Genomic DNA, 12,876 nt, shown 5'->3' on the forward strand with positions numbered 1-12,876 from the left:
TTTCAGGATGTATGGTAACCCTACCTTTGACCAGTATAAAAACAGCTAGACAAGCCTAGAATCAACTTAGGGTTTTTCAAGTGAGGGAGACACACACCAAAACTGACTACACGAGGCTATCATCAGTGTGAGGGAGACCATGATGACGTTTCCCATAATCCACTTTCTTTATGTTCCCTGAGTTACAGCTTTATCAAATTAGTTTTAATTTCGCGACGATTACATCTGACAGGAGGTAATAATTGATATCCTAATGATTTGTATGGAAAATACCGTATTCTCTAAGTGTATGAATGGTACATTCTTCTGTATTTTCATGGTGACCAATTAAAAGAAGCAAGTCTGTTAAAGGTCCTGCTCTGTGGTGTAGTGGTTAGTGTGATTAGCTACCAACCCCGGGGGCCCGGGTTCGATTACCGGCTCTGTCTCGAAATTAAAATATGGTACGAGGGCATGAACGGGGTCCACTCAGCCTCTGGAAGTAACTGAGTAGAGGTTGGTTCAATTCCTTCTCAGCCGTCCTTGAGGTGGTTTTCCGTGGTTTACCACTTCTCCAGGCAAATGCCGGGATGGTCCCTAACTTAAGGTCACATCCGCTTCCTTCCCTCTTCCTTGTCTATCCCTTCCGATCTTCCCATTCCCCCTTAATGTCCCTGTTAAGCATAGCAGGTGAGGCTGCCTGGTCCTCCTTCCCAGTTGTATCCACAACCCAAAGTCTCGCGCTCCTTGAGGCGGTAGAGGTGAGATTCCTCGCTGAGTCCGAAGTAAAAACGAACCCTGGAGGACAAACAGATTGAGAAAGAAAGAAAGAAAGAAAGAAAGAAAGAAAGAAAGAAAGAAAGAAAGAAAGAAAGTGTTTTACAACTGTTTAAATTTCATTAGTTTAACATGAATTACAGAAAATGTAACACCAGATCCTTGCTCTATCTAACATCCTACAGAAAGTTATATAGCTTCATTACCTCGTATTGTCGAGGCATCCAGGAGGGACGCAACAGAGCATCTTCCTGTTCTATTCAACTCAGAATTCCTGGCACACTGTTCTGATAATTCAGTTATGACAGGCTGAAATGCCACCAGGACGTATAAGGTGCAAGCGGATGTCGCAACAATAGGAGGTTCATACAATAGAATGCCCACAAACTCACCCTGTTCCAAATGTTTATACAGTATTCAAGAATATGCTGTGTGATGAAGATAAAAATAAGAAGAAGAATTATTAATAATAATGCAGCAGAAGTTCGATGCAACGCGGATTATGGTTTAACTCGGTGAAGAGAATGTCCCCATTAAAAGTATGTAATTAACTTATCACTGAAATTCTCATTTTCGAAAGTCTATATTGTAACGGTTCAAATCCCGTTACAAGATGATATCTGTATTTTTATTATTTTATTATTTTATCTGTATTATTATTATTATTATTATTATTATTATTATTATTATTATTATTATTATTATTATTTTATCCGTATTATTATTATTATTTTATCTGTGAGATTATTATTATTTTGTTATAATTCTTGTTCAATTCCATTTGCAATGCTTGTCGCTTGCAGGATTGTACTTAGATGTATGCATATATACGTGTGTGGAAAATAACACTCAATACATGTACAGTGAGAATTGTTATATATCAGATGTTGGATATGACGTTGTTATATTTTGCACTATTGGCGATTCTGCCAAGTCATCACCACGTCATGGCTACGTCATCGTATTTAGTTAGCACTGAGCTCACTTTCTTTGAGAAACCCAACGAGCCGGCGGCGGTTTCACAACTGTATGTAATATTTGCCGCGTTGTGGGAGTATGTCATAGTTATTTCTGGAGATTACGTAGCTGTGTCAACCAACGTCTATAAAAGGTGGATGCACATTGTAGCGTCAGTCATTAGTTAAACGGAAGCAGTACAGTGAAGAAGTCTACGAGATGAAGAGGCCTCAGTCGGTCAGTCAACAAGTGTGAACGAGAGATGGAGAAGACTCAGTGAGCCATTAATTATTGGTCATTGAGAGAGTGAGGCCAAAAGTTAGTTGGTCACTTAGTTGAAGACACGGACGGAAGGCTTACCATGGAGTCAGAGAGGGCAACCCTGGACCTGCCAAGAGGTAATACCATATTGACTTACAAAGAAGTCAGATGATATGGAGAAGAAGCAGTCACAAGGATGTATCACCAAGTTAGGCGTGACACAGCTACAGTAAACACCAGATCAAAGGAATACGTCGTAATTACACTAAAAGTGTTGAAGGTACAGTCAAGTGAATAAGTGAGGGAAATATTTCGTATAAATTGTTAAATGTCCGGTCAAGAAGAATTCAAATTCATGCCTAGTTTCTTTCAGTTGCAATGTCATAATTTCATATTCTCATCTGTTTTATCGCAACAAGACTCACTATTTTTGGTATATTATTTAAAGAATATATATTGTTCTATCAAACGAATTCATAGTTTTATTTCATTGACAGTAAATCTTAACCTCAAAATTAATGGAGAAACCGAACGCCAATCTCCTTTCCCCAGAACTTATATGGTACGTTGTCAAAAGTAAGCTTATTACCCCACACCCTAGAGATAATCAAGAGTCTCATTCTATTATTGCTGCACTGAGTAGCAGCTGGCGCCCTTCAAATAACGTATGTGTAAGTAAGCAGGTAACAAGAAAGTGTGAGTACAAGGTCCAACGAGTGTGTATTTTATTTAATGAATGTTAATTTTCATAATTTCCATTTTAAATGCAGATATTCATATTTTTCAAGTTAAATGCAGATGTATAATATTTGTAAAATTAGTCAGCAATTTATGAAAATTACAATTTGGCCCCGCAACGTGGTGCACGAAGAAATTCAGAACTTGTTCTGAATGACAGCATATCATAGGTTCATTCTGGAAAGAGCATGCACATTTAAGCCAACGGAAATTATTACCGGTAAATGTCAGGAGTGTAATTTTGTGATATATATTTGTATTTTGGGGATATGTCAAGGGATTTGAAGAGGGAAATTAATTTGAGATCGCGTACTATCACTAGTGAACCAAAGATGGACAAGGAAGACAATAACAAGTCATGTGACGACGAGGTCATTGCTTCTGCGGACATCCAAGGTGAAATTCAGAGTAGGGAGCAGGTGAAGACGATGGAAGCTTGTGAGGTAATTCAGGAAAGTGCAGAAATTGAGAAGCACACTGAAACCCAAAAGGAAATCGCGGGGGGAATGAACCTAGATTTTATAAATTTGATGATGGCCAAATTTATCGAGATCAGTAATGAAAACTGTAAGAAACTGAGTGAAGATAGGATTAAACACATGAAAGAATTAATTGAAAATAATAATAAAGAAATGGAAGAAATGATTAGTAGTAGTATCGAAAATAGGAATAAACAGATGGAAGATGTGATTGGTCGCTGTAGTAATAAAATGGAACAAATGATTGGTATTAGTAATGAAAATAATAAGAAAGAAATGGAAGAATTAATTGGCAGTAATAAAGAAAATTGCTATGCGATCATTAGTAATATAGATACTAAGATAATCAAACATATAAATTAGAATCTAAGTTAGAAAATAAGTTAGATGAAGAGTGTGTTGAAATTGAAGGTGAAATGAAGTTGAATCGGAGCAATATTCATATTCAGACCGAGAAAGTCAAGGGAATATGTAGAGAGGACAGTAGCAATATCGTACTGTTAATCAATAACATTTCTAGTAATCGGGAAGAAATTCATGAGGTAGTCGAGGCAAGATTGGACAGGATTTGCAATACATTTGGGGAAGATACGGGGGAACAGGTTAGTAGAATCGAGCAGATTGAAAGCAAACTTGTGGAGGTCACTGAACTACGGAACGAACGGGAAACGCTATCACAGCAGGTGAAAGAGAGAGAGGAAGAATTGCAGGAAGACGTGAGAATAGTGGAAGAGAATGCTGAGAGAGCAGCGGAAGAAGAAGAAGAAGTTGTAAACTGCCAGGGAGTGATACGGCAAGAAGGTACAGGTGAGATGACAGGAGAAGTGATAGTAGCGAGTGGTTTGTTCAGTAGGGATTGTGATTTAACCGGGTTTTCTGGTAAACAGTTCATTACTACAGAATTTGTAAAAGTAGTTGAGAAAAGATTTGCAAGTAAGTTGAAGAATAATGTTATTGAATGGGAATATGTGTTGGAGATCTTGTCGAATGTTTTTATTGGTGAAAGTAAAATATGGTTTCGAGTGTACTGGGATAATATGTCTAATTTAGGAGAATTGAAAGACAAATTCATTGATAAGCTTTGGGAGGAATATGTACAAATGCGCGAGAGAAAACGCATGATGTCTGGGGAAAATAGTATAGTAGAGAGAGGGGGAAAAATGTTAGCCGTGTATCAGAGGAGAGGGGGTGATCTTGACCCGCAGAGGATTAAGAGTTATGTTGACGGTGATAGGGGTCAGAGGAGTAACCAGAGAGAATCGGAAGATGAGAGGCGTATGACTTTGAGTTGTGAGAGAGAGTATCAGAAGAGTAATCAGAGAGAATCGGAAGATGGGAGGCGTATGGATTTGAGTTGTGAGAGAGAGGGTCAGAAGAGTAATCAGAGAGAATCGGAAGATAAGATGGGAGGCATACGGGTTTGAGTTATCAGAGAGACTATGATAGTCTTAATATGAATGTTATCCAAGTGTCGTTATCGAGCCAGAGTATTTCTGATTCACAGGGAATCGGGTAAATTAAGTGAACAATCCGAAGGTAGAAGATGAACTGGTATTTAGTATAAGTAGTTATGTAGTGAAAGTAGATTTAAGAGTACAGTGTGATTGTGACCTAAGTAATGTTAAGTGAGATATTTAAGTAATGACGTAATCGTAGATAATGAAGTAATTAATAGTAGTAGTAAGGTAGACGTAAGAAGTGTTCTGTTAAGTGATGTAAGTACTTGTAATGCCGAGAATATGATGTAAGTAGTGAAGTAGTAACTCCGGTGATAGAACATGTGATTTGAAGAAGGTAAGTGAAGGTACTATCAGATATTATAACAGCCGTCGGGTAAGTCACGGTGAGTAAAGAAGATGATAGCGGTACCAATAACAATTGAAGATAATTATTAATTTCAGCTATGCCTTTGTGTACCAAAGCTTGTGTATTCAGTGATTTTAGGAGCTGACTTGGTTGCAAATCATGGAAGTAGAGTAGACTTTAATTTAGGTGGTGTGTGTTTGTTCTGGGATAAAATCTAGCAAAGAAGTACGTGTTAATTATGATGGTCTAAGGTAAGTGTTTGGTAACGTGTGTTCTTTGAAAGATATGAGAGGTAAGTGAAGTTGTTCCTAGTGAGAGGAAATGTTAAGGTGTGTTACGTGCCTGTACGACCAGTATCCGAGGGATAGTCGGTATGAGGCAGTGACGTGAGGTAATTTGAGTGAATTACAGGAGGAGTAATTGTGTTCGATGTTAGGTAAGCATCGAGATGTATTTAGTGGTAAGTGAGGAAGAACACGTATTTGAACATAAATTTGTAGTACATGACCATTTATCATTGTGGGAGGTAAGTACCCCAGTCAACTTAAAAATGCTAGTGACGTCTAAGAACAAATGAACATTATGCTGGATTACGGAATAATTGAACCATCTTGTAGCTATGGTATTGAACCTTTAATTATTGCTGCCAAGGAGGATGTGATCTATTGAGATATGTAAGTTTACAAGGGCAAAATTGATTGAGTTTGGGTGACAAGGTGCTACTCAGAGTTCCATTTTCATCATCTGCAGAGGCAGGAAATATGTCTAAATTCTTTCTTTGTATCAGGGGTATTTCACTATTGTGAACCGTATCGGGAAGTGTGCATTTTTTTAATAATTCAGGAAGGGGATATTGTCGGTATTTATAGTATTATACGTATATGTAAAGAAGTACTTCACGTGAGATTTGTTGAGATAAGATTAAGATGATTAATTTTTGTAAGAAACTGGAAAAATAAAACTAACATCTGCGATTTGCGTGTGAACCAAGTGTCGTATTGGTGTATTGGAAGAATAAGTGCTACATTGTCATGTGTTGTGTGGAAAAAGGCGGAGAACAAGACATTGAACAGTTATGTGCGATAACAATATGCGAGAAAAGTTCTCATATAAGTGATATTTCACAAAAAGTTTTGATATGTTAAAAAAAGAAGAATGTTGTATATTGATTTAAAATTATTTGTGTGTGTTAAATTAAGGGCTATGCTCTTGTGAATTGTATGAGAATGGGACACTGAACAGTTATCTACGATGGCAATGTGCGAGAAAAATTCTCATATTTGTGATATTTTATAAAATGTATGGATGTTGAAAAAGAAAATTATTGTTGTATACTCATTTAAAGTGTTTATCTGTGTCAGTGTTATATATATAATTTTGTTCATAAATCAATCGATTCTTTGTTCTTCGATTTATTTATGAGGGAGGCGAATTGTAACGGTTCAAATCCCGTTACAAGATGATATCTGTATTTTTATTATTTTATTATGTTATCTGTATTATTATTATTATTATTATTATTATTATTATTATTATTATTATTATTATATCCGTATTATTATTATTTTATCTGTGAGATTATTATTATTTTGTTATAATTCTTGTTCAATTCCATTTGCAATGCTTGTCGCTTGCAGGATTGTACTTAGATGTATGCATATATACGTGTGTGGAAAATAACACTCAATACATGTACAGTGAGAATTGTTATATATCAGATGTTGGATATGACGTTGTTATATTTTGCACTATTGGCGATTCTGCCAAGTCATCACCACGTCATGGCTACGTCATCGTATTTAGTTAGCACTGAGCTCACTTTCTTTGAGAAACCCAACGAGCCGGCGGCGGTTTCACAACTGTATGTAATATTTGCCGCGTTGTGGGAGTATGTCATAGTTATTTCTGGAGATTACGTAGCTGTGTCAACCAACGTCTATAAAAGGTGGATGCACATTGTAGCGTCAGTCATTAGTTAAACGGAAGCAGTACAGTGAAGAAGTCTACGAGATGAAGAGGCCTCAGTCGGTCAGTCAACAAGTGTGAACGAGAGATGGAGAAGACTCAGTGAGCCATTAATTATTGGTCATTGAGAGAGTGAGGCCAAAAGTTAGTTGGTCACTTAGTTGAAGACACGGACGGAAGGCTTACCATGGAGTCAGAGAGGGCAACCCTGGACCTGCCAAGAGGTAATACCATATTGACTTACAAAGAAGTCAGATGATATGGAGAGGAAGCAGTCACAAGGATGTATCACCAAGTTAGGCGTGACACATCTACAGTAAACACCAGGTCAAAGGAATACGCCGTAATTACACTAAAAGTGTTGAAGGTACAGTCAAGTGAATAAGTGAGGGAAATATTTCGTATAAATTGTTAAATGTCCGGTCAAGAAGAATTCAAATTCATGCCTAGCTTCTTTCAGTTGCAATGTCATAATTTCATATTCTCATCTGTTTTATCGCAACAAGACTCACTATTTTTTGATATATTATTTAAAGAATATATATTGTTCTATCAAACGAATACATAGTTTTATTTCATGGACAGTAAAATATCTTAACCTCAAAGTTAATGGGGAAACCGAACGCCAATCTTCTTTTCCCAGAACTTATATGGTATGTTGTCAAAAGTAAGCTTATTACCCCACACCCTAGAGATAATCAAGAGTCTCATTCTATTATTGCTGCACTGAGTGGCAGCTGGCGCCCTTCAAATAACGTATGTGTAAGTAAGCAGGTAACAAGTAAGTGTGAGTACAAGGTCCAACGAGTGTGTATTTAATGAATGTTAATTTTCATAATTTCCATTTTAAATGCAGATATTCAGATTTTTCAAGTTAAATGCAGATTTATAATATTTGTAAAATTAGTCAGCAATTTAGGAATATCTCAATATGTTGGTGTGCTTAAAAATGGGAAACCACGGAATACCATTTTGAAGTGAAGTTAGACAAACTACATCCCGAGTCCAGCTGTAGCCTATATAGCAGTTCCAGATAGCGTGTTTTACTTTTATAGTACGTTGTCATTTCACGGCGAGGATCATACTAAAGCTGCCTCAGTAGTGGGCGTAGGCAGCAGCCAATAGGAAACAATATAGTACGTGTTACGGTCTTTTCTTGCTAGTGGCTTTACGTCACATTGACACAGAGAGGTCTTATGGCGACGATGGGATAGGAAAGGCCTAGGAGTTGGAAGGAAACGGCCGTGGCCTTAAGTAAGGTACAGCCCCAGCATTTGCCTGGTGTGAAAATGGGAAAACACGGAAAACCATCTTCAGGGCTGCTGACAGTGGGGTTCGAACCCATTATCTCCCGGATGCAAGCTCACAGCCGCCCCTAATCGCACGGCCAACTCGCCCGGTATTACGGTCTTTCTTCTTGCTATTTGCTTTACGTCGCACCGACACAGATAGGTCTTATGGCGACGATGGGGCAGGAAAGGCCTAGGAATGGGAAGGAAGCGTCAGTTCATTTAAGAATGGACGTACAATCGTTCTCACACATACATCTAAATTCAAGCTGTCATCGAAAAATATAAGCCCAATTACCCGCCGCGTGCTTACAACACACTATACACGCAATGGTGATTATATCCCTCCGCATAGAGTTGGCGTTAAGAAGCGCATCCGGCCTTAAATCTGGACCAAATCCACACGTGCGACACAGTTCGCATAGGTGACGCTGTAAATAATTCAGTAATTGTTTGTTTCTCTGATATCACAGGAATTCAATCTTACATGCCCCAAAGTTAAGACCGTAATAACCGGGCGAGTTGGCCGTGCTGGGCAGCTGTGAACTCGCATCCGGGATATAGTGGGTTCGAACCCCACTGTCGGCAGCCCTGTGATGGTTTTCCGTGTTTTCCCATTTTCACACCAGGCAAATGCTGGGGCTGTACCTTACTTAAGGCCACGGCCGTTTCCTTCCAACTCCTAGGCCTTTCCGACTCACGGATTTTAATCGCTTCTGATTAATCAATCTGGTTCGGGGACTGGATGTTTATGTCCGTTCCAACACACTTTTCCTCATATTCAAACAACACACCACACTACCAACCACCAGAGATACATTCAGTAGTGATTACATCTCTCCATATAACGTTGGCGTCAGGAAGGGCATCCGGCCGTGAAAGGGGGTCAATTTCATATGTGCTACCCAGTTCGCACGCGGGACCCCACAGATGTGGAAAAAGCGGTAGTAGCAGAAGAAGAAGTAACGAAACACCCTCCCCTTCGCAAGCATGACACGCTTGGTTAGGGTTGGGCGGTGGGGAGCAGGAATTAGCCGGCAGCTAAGTGATGCGGAAGTTACCTCGTAAAATGAGAGAACTATGTATGTTATAGGCCTAACGGTAGCATGAACAGCGCTGTCGGAGGTGGCTCGTATTACGAAAGTGATCGAGTTCCGAGCGATGCTAGCAATACCATTCGTAATAGAGCCGTTTCTGTGGTAAATTATGTGCAAGTAGGATCAGTTGATGTACTGTATGTTTGAGCTTAGTAGGCAAATACCTAATAACTTCTAACTCGGATAGGATAACACTTCCTATTTCCATTCTTTTACAATCTGTTTTACGTTGCACCGACACAAATAGGTCTTATGGTGACGATGGGACAGGAAAGGGCTAGGAATGGGAAGGAAGTAGCCGTGGCCTTAATTAAGGTACAGCCAAAACATTTGGCTGGTGTAAAAATGGGAAAAAACGGGAAAACCACATTCAGGTCTGCCGAAAATGGGGTTCGAACCCACTACCTCCTATTTCCTAGCACGGCCCTTCACTGATAGCTGATGATAGAAGTGCTGGAGATACTGAGGGGATGAGGCTGCAATAACACGTCCAGACGAAACAAAGATTCTTCTTATTCCGCTTTTCTCACACCCTGTTAGGGTCACAGGTGAGGTCTGTGACACATGAGTGAATTTGAACCCATTTTACGACAGACTGCCCTTCCTGGAGGGATCACTGTTGTATGGTCTATGGAGATGAGTGCGTTACGACAAACCCAAATACCGAGCTCGATAGCTGCAGTCGCTTAAGTGCGGCCAGTGTCCAGTAATCGGGAGATAGTGGGTTCGAGCCCAACTGTCGGCAGCCCTGAAGATGGTTTTCCGTGGTTTCCCATTTTCGCACCAGGCAAATGCCGGGACTGTACCTTAATTAAGGCCACGGCCACTTCCTTACACTTCCTAGACCTTTCCTATCCCATCGTCGCCATAAGACATATCTGTGTCCGTGCGACGTAAAGCAAATAGAAAAAAAAACAGTCAGTCCTCGAAACAGAGGAATCAACCAGATTGGATTAAATCCAAAGATCCATCCGAGAATCCCACCCGGGACCCTCTGAAAGAAAGATCAAGGAGCAAGCAGCCATACAACGTAAGTATAAATCATACTTAACATAAACGCACACTTTTTGAGGGTATAATTAAATATACACATCACTTCACCTCAATGTCCGAATCGTTGGCTGAATGGTCAGCGTACTGGCCTTCGGTTCATAGGGTTTTGGGCTCGATTCCCGGCCGGGCCGGGGATTTTAACCTTCATTGATTAAATCCATTGACCCGGGGCTGGGTGTTTGTGCTGTCCCCAACATCCCTTCAATTCACACACCACACATAACACTATCCTCCACCACAATAACACGCAGTTACCTACACATGGCAGATGCCGCCCACCCTCATCGGAGGGTCTACCTTACAAGGGCTGCACTTGGCTAGAAATTAATTAAATTCACCTCAATACACGGTGGGTCCTCCTTTCTTCTTTATGATATCTGGCTACAGTTCCTGATGGTATCTCCCTAAATTCGTGATAGGATGTAAACGCACTATCTATAAAATAGATGGGTTCTCAGTTCTCAGAATCGCACATTTAGAGAATTTATATTTCCAGAAAAATGGAACCATGCCTTTTCGTATGTAATATTTAGCTGTGGAACAAATTTCCCATGTAAAGACTTTCACGAAACAAATTACAGAATCTCATTCTTGCGGCGAAATCTGTCTGGTGAAGGTCTTGCACAAATCTTAATCTCTGCCAGCAATTGTACCCGTTCTTCGCACGGATTGGTAATGGATTACACGATTCCTTCATGAATTTATACGAAGCTACACGCTTGTATTAAACACATAATACGGCATGTTAAATTGATATTTTTCTATGAAAGCACGTGGCAGAAACGTGAAGTACGATAAAGCTGAACGAAGTCGGGACAAAATGGAGACGATCAAAGAGTTTATTGAACAGTACAGTTCCTGGTCCGAATTTGAGCGAAATTCTCCCTACTTCTCGGTTACATATTGCTGCTTATCTCTCTTATTATATATTTTATAGAACAGACTAAAATGACCCTTCAGTCCTTTTTGTTAATCCACATTGAAGTGACATGACTTAGACGATAAAACATTCCGTTAAGGATATCTCCCTTATTAATCCTCATTTCGAAAAGGGGCACATGTGAAAAAAGTTTAGGAAATTGATTTCCATTAAGGCAGGTAGATTTCCATTAAGGTTGGTCATGTATATTTTGTGGGGAAGGGGGTTAAAATCACTGTTTCCTGTAAAAAAAACAGTCCATTCAGGGATCTAGAATTATTGGCGCTAAAATCTATCCAAGGACAGGTGGATTCTAAATATGAAGTTTGGTAGAAATATATCGAGTAGTTTTCCAGATATAACAACTCAGACAAACAGACACCAAAGCTAAAAAAATTTGCAGATGGTCATTATTTCATCTGAAACGGATAATTGTACGAAAATGTCACCAAAATATTCAGTGTACAGGCACACGGTCGTTACGATGTTATTTATATAGGGTATGGGAATTTCAGCAGTCTGATCGCTTTGTGGGCCGAAATCGTGGATGCGTTCGTTTCCAGCCCTAGACGATTACGTAATTTTCTGGAACTTGCTTCTAGCTGCGTCCGAATATTTCCACTTCAGTTAAAACATATCCTTTCCACTTCCTCCGTACATCAGAAACTAAACTTGTTGTAAATCACTTTCTCATCTAACAAGAAATATAATTTTTTGTTGGAATGCTAGAGTCTAGATATTTACGAGAAAATCTCTGTATACGCACCTTCTATAACTATATCTTTTCAAGTAATACTCCACCAAATAAATTCGCTGTTCAACCGTATACGTCATTTTCCAAAGGATTACTTAATAGCAGTTGCACACACGTTCCGGTACTATTCTCGGTGTCCGGACATTTGCGGTCACCACAAAATCACGGACATGTGCAGTCACTGAGATATTCATGTTTATATAACCATTGTAATGTGCACGAAGATTTGCCTTATTAGTAACTGCCAATTCCTTTACAGCACACAACAGTAAATTCCCCAGAAATTCCCCAGCAGTCATATGAGATTCGCGGTCGCTGCAGCAGGGAGTGGGCCTCATTAGCTTAATCTCGGGATATCCCCGCTAACCTGCCTGGGCTTCTGCTCGCTCCTTCTAGATCGATATTCTTTCGTGCGCATTATTTAGAGACTTACACCTTCAGCCTCCATACATCATTCTGTATCGAAACTTCTTGATGTAAGTATTTACTGCTGTGTTGTAATGGAATTGACAGTTATTAATATAGCAAAACTTCGTGCACATTACAATGGTTGTATAAACAACAATAGGGAAAGTCAAGATGGAATCGTCACCCGGGTGTGTCTGAAGGAGAAGAACAAGTCATGTCTTGTTTTTAAAACACACCGCTCTACCATTTATAAACATAGTATAAAACATTCCAGTGTATATTGTGTTGAAAGTTGGATTACACCAGATGCGTAGCTTTTTTTAGTATCAATGTCTTAATATTGACGTATGATTGAAACACGTTTAAAAATGGGCACTTTTTGAGTTGCGCCTGC

General features: G+C 39.4%; 1 protein-coding gene across 1 annotated transcript in view; it reads right to left on the reverse strand.

The window, feature by feature from the left end:
* The window catches only part of LOC136877515 (anoctamin-7), an 865,825-nt gene that overhangs the window by 663,699 nt on the left and 189,250 nt on the right, over positions 1-12,876 (reverse strand). The gene's annotated exons all lie outside the window — the stretch shown is intronic.

The sequence above is a fragment of the Anabrus simplex genome, chromosome 7 (assembly GCF_040414725.1).
Source record: "Anabrus simplex isolate iqAnaSimp1 chromosome 7, ASM4041472v1, whole genome shotgun sequence".
NCBI classification, from domain to species: domain Eukaryota; kingdom Metazoa; phylum Arthropoda; class Insecta; order Orthoptera; family Tettigoniidae; genus Anabrus; species Anabrus simplex.